Below are 5168 nucleotides of genomic sequence, written 5' to 3' on the forward strand. Positions count from 1 at the left end.
ACACACCTGGTGTCCAGTTCTAATCAGTTCCTGAATTAGAGCGGGAACAATGAATAAATGCTCGTGGTACTGGCTTTGAGGTCCAGAGTTGAGTTTGAGGGGACTAGACCATTCTAATCGACTCACCTCTTATTGTCCTCTGCAGTGAAGGCTGTGATCAGGGGCCATGTGCAGATCCAAGGACTCCACTCATGTTTTTACTACAAGAGTACACAGGTCCAGAACAGGCTGGAGTGACTGTCTCAAGTGTAACTGGCACAGGTAGAGCTTGTTTAACTGCCCCCTGCCAACCCCACAATGCTGGCCCACCCAGAACATCCACCATAGACAGGAGAGACTGGACAGGCTTCTGGAACACAGACAGAGACTTCGGCTCTACCTCGCACCGGGTTTCCATCAGATCCAGGATCCCGGAATCCTGGACAGGAGCACCGTGGGCTCACGGATTGATCCAGAGCAGCCTCCGTTCTGGATGGAGCTGCCATGCTGTCGGGCAGCTCCAGGGTTCTTCGTTTCTCCATCCAGGGGAGAGGAGACTAGAACAGTTCCCCCAGGTCTCCTCACTCCAGCCCGCTCCACCCTCAGGCTCTCACCTGTACCAGGGACCAGCAGAGCAGGGGGGCCAGGGCCAACTATCCAGCCCGGTGAGCTCCTCCAGGCTAGACAGGCCCTGGAATCCCTGGCTCAGAGTGACGTTCACTCCGCCCCAGGAGGAGGAGACGAGGATGTGAAGGAACTTAGTTTTGGGAAGACAGCGAAGGCCCCTGAGGGTCCACCTGTGAAAAGGGACCACACACATCTAGGATTAAAAATATGGGCTGAAAATCAATTGCATAACAGCCTAATACACGTGTGCACCACACACACAAGTGTACTTTGCCAGGTGTGAGCATCCAAATAGAGCGTGCTCCAGGAGGGGAATGTGAGAGAAGGAGTCTGCAGGCAGGGAGGAGGGCGGAGTGAAGAATACAAAGAGAACGCACATCAGGAAACACGCTCCTCCAGCCCAGAACCTGAGATAACGAAAGATAAGATTAGTGATTGTTCTTTATATTATATATACACACAGTACCAGTCTAAAGTTTGAAACAACCTACTCATCTCAAGGTTTTTCTTTATTTTTACTATTTTCTTAATTGTTGTAATGATCATGGGCAGACAGAGAGCTGTTCAAGCGCAGGGCGGCAGCTGGTTTGTTAATTTGTAAAGACCACAGGAGGAGGCTAGGTATTCTGGGTCCAGGGGCAGGCAGAAGGTCATACACAGGGGGTCCAAAAGGCAACAGTACAGGCATGGAGAAGGCTAATGACGTAGTGCAGGAGCTCAGGCGTAAGTACAAAGCAGGGGATAGGCTAAAAAGGCGTCGTAGTGAGGATGGCTAAAACTATGGTACAAGGAGGAACTAATACGGAAAAAAAAACAAAAACCAAAAGAGGCTTTTCCCCGAAAAATTTAAATAAATTTGTGGTTAAATCCCAAACAACAATACCTCAAATGATGGGGTGCAAAGAATTGAACTAAATAAGTGTGTGTAAATGACATACAGGTGTGGTGAACAGGTGATCAGAGTTTTCAGGGATTGGGATCTGGAGAGTTGAGCTGCGTTCAGGGGATCTACGTGTTTAGAGTGTGAGTTGGAAAAGACCGTTACAATTGTAGAATAATAGTTTTAACGTACATCAAAAACTATGTAAATAACACTATATGGATCATGTCGTAACCAACGAAAAGTGTTAAACAAAATCAAAATAATTTTATATTTTGTGAGAATTCTTCAAAGTAGCCACCCTTTGGCTTGACTGACAGATTTTGCACACTTGGCTTCCTCTCAACCAGCTTACACCACTACTGGAATGCTTTTCCAACAGTATTGAAGGAGTTCCACATTAATGCTGAACACAGATTGGCTTCTTTTTCTTCACTCTGCGGTCCAACTCATCAAACAATCCAATTGGGTTAGGTCAGGTGTTGTGGAAGGCCAAGGTCATCTGAGCAGCAATCTCCTTCTGGTCAAATAGGCCCTTACACACGCCCTGGAGGTGTGTTGAGTTTCATTGTCCTGTTGAAAAACAATGATAGTACACTAGCCGCAAACCAGATGGGATTGGTGTATCGCTGCAGAATGCATGTGGTAGCCATGGCTGGTTAAGTGTGCCTTAAATTCTAATATAATCACCGACAGTGGTCACCATCAAGCCACCGCCCACACCTCCTCATGCTTCACGATGGGAACAACACATTGGAGATCACCGTTCACCTACTCTCGTCTCACAAAGACACGGCGGTTGGAACCAAAAATCTCAAATTTAGACTCATGCAGACCAAAGGACAGATTTCCGCCGTCGAATGTCCATTGCTCGGTTTCTTGGCCCAAGCAAGTCTCTTCTTATTATTGGTGTCCTTTAGTAAGTGGTTTCTTTGCAGCAAGCCTGATTCACCAGTCTCTGAACAGTTGATGTTGAGATGATGTCTGCTACTTGAACTCCGTGAAGCATTATTATGGCTTATATTTCCGAGGCTGGTAACTCTAATGAACTTATCCTCCGCAGAGAGGAAACTCTGGTCTTCCCTTACCTGTTTTGGCGGTCTCATGAGAGTCAGTTTCCTCATAGCGCTTGATGGTTTTTGCGACTGCACTTGAAAGAAACTTTTTTCAAACTCTTCGACATTTTCTGGATTGACTGACCTTCATCTCCTTAAAGTAATGAAGGACTGTCATTTACTCTTTGCTTATTTGAGCTGTTCTTAATTTATATGGGCTATCTCTGTATACCATCCACAATTGTTGGCTCAAACGCTTAAGGAAAGAAATTCCGCCAATTAACTTTTAACAAGGCACACCTGTTAATTGAAATGCATTCCAGGTGACTACCCATGAAGCCTGGTTGAGAGAACGCAAAGAGTGTGCAAGTGTCATCAAGTCCAACGGTGGCTCTGTTGAAGAATCGTTAAATATAACAGTATTTGATTTTGTTTAACACTTTTTTGGTTACTGCATATTTCCATATTGTGTTTTCACATAGTTTTTGGATGTTTTCACTATAATCCAAATGTGAAATTTAAAACAACCGAAAACACTTGAATGAGAAGGTGTTGTCCAAACTTTGACTTTACTAATTTATATATATATATATATATATTATTATATATATATATATATATATATATATATATATATCTATCTTACCACATATACACACACACACACATACATGGGGCGGATACAGAGCATATGGATACAGACATATCCGACACAAACTATAGACTGTATGAAGGATGTAAATATTGTATAGTGCCTTATCTCTGTTCTATTGTCCTGTTGTATGTACCCTACCTGAGGTCAGTGATCTCTGTTCTATTGTGCGCTGGTTGTATGTAACTACCTGAAGGTCAGTGATCTCTGTTCTATTGTCCTGGTTGTAATGTAACCTACCTGATTCAGTGATCTCTGTGCAACTAGCATAGGGTCCCAGGCAGCTTTAAGGGACACTGTATGACCCCTCCGATGTCTTTCTGTACATACATACTCCTCATAGCAGTCACAGTGAACGCCTGATCACCCCCTGCTGCTCCGTCAACACACACACAAGAGAGCAGCACACTCACACTGGGCCTCCACCCCAAAATCACAAACTGTCATTCTTGGTGTTAGACCTAAATGAACACAGAACATTTATGTTACAGCACACTTTTTATTGACTACATGGCTACAGTAATAACATGATCGCTTATACAACCACCTAATTAACAATCATTAAATACCAAGGTACATTACAGTGATGGAAACTAAAAATGGACTTACAAGTGAAGAATAGGACAGTCAAAGTGAAATGGACTGCTCACCTCAGTGTTTCTGCAGTGTTTAAAAAGATGTCTTCCTTTGCCAGACCTCTGTGCTCTTATGCGAGGAGAGATTAACTTCGCTTACATACTTTCTGTCGAACTAGACATATGTAGATACTAAGACCCTTTAAATATGTCTTTGGAGAAAGGGAAGTGAAAAAATGTTTTACTGCAAAAGTTGTTGTGCAGGTTTAAAATAGTCGATAGAGGTTCACTGTTTGCTGTGAATGTGCTAAAAGTGAATTACCAGACTGTTAATGGAAGAACAGAATACTTTCATTCTCACATCAAGTTTGGCATGAAGCTGACATTTTGGACACAACAACACGACAACTGTTCTTCAGAAGGTCAAAGCTTCATTTATTAGGTTGCTTTTATCACAATCGTACCATATTACATTTGCACATTTAAAGCACACAAAGTGGAGTTTTCAAAGATGCTGCTGTAAGCCCACCTGGTTCAACTTGAATGTCCATTCAATCAATGTTTTAATGAGTGGATATGGGCTTGTCAATCATCAGTTTTACACAGTTACCATCATGTAAACATAGGGCATCAGTAAGACTTTATTTTACAGCCCTGCTTCATCTGGTATCTACCAGGTATTTACTATAAAACTAATGGTAACAAGTCATACCTTTTGGTACTTATCTCAAAGAATTCAACAGAATTAGAAACTATTACAATGAATATTTTAAAAAATAATACAAAAGTTATTAGGTGGTTATTCTGATGTAATGATCATTCTACTATGTAAGTAAATAACTGGTAAATACAGGACTGTAAAGTCAAGTTGAACCACAACATCCAACTGTTTTCTTTCCTGAAGACAATCCTCATCTTAAGTGCCATGAGCATTTTGCTTCATAAGAACTGTTGCAACATAACCAAAAGTAAAGACYTTTTAGTGTTTTCAATACATTCCCTCTTTATCCAAAAGGATGGATGCATGGTCAACATATTACATTGTCTCCAAAGCAAGTTTGTGCCTTTTGACATTTCTAAAATCCTCTATTTTATTTTAAATATAATATATCATTCAAATGTTTTGTAAGTGTGTGGTGTTTTAGTGCACTATTTACAACCTGTTGAACATTGACATGAAAATAAAGACCTGCCTCACGTTACATTCACTCCTCCTCAGTACTTGTCACTTTGTAAATCTATCCTTTAATGACTTTTAAAGACCACGTCTCACAAACAAAAATGAAGTTATTAATAAATAAGTTAACAGAAATGATTGACATGAATGAGAGCTACCAACACTACACGCGGCCAGTGAAAGGGTTAACTTGGCAGTGCACGATGCATAGTGTAATCTACAG

General features: G+C 41.6%; 1 pseudogene; it reads right to left on the minus strand.

Moving 5' to 3' along the window:
• Nucleotides 1–396: 396 nt before the first annotated feature.
• On the minus strand, nt 397–3552 carry LOC112072954 (uncharacterized; annotated as a pseudogene).
• Nucleotides 3553–5168: the final 1616 nt, after the last annotated feature.

This window comes from Salvelinus sp. IW2-2015, unplaced genomic scaffold, assembly GCF_002910315.2.
Source record: "Salvelinus sp. IW2-2015 unplaced genomic scaffold, ASM291031v2 Un_scaffold2105, whole genome shotgun sequence".
NCBI lineage: Eukaryota > Metazoa > Chordata > Actinopteri > Salmoniformes > Salmonidae > Salvelinus > Salvelinus sp. IW2-2015.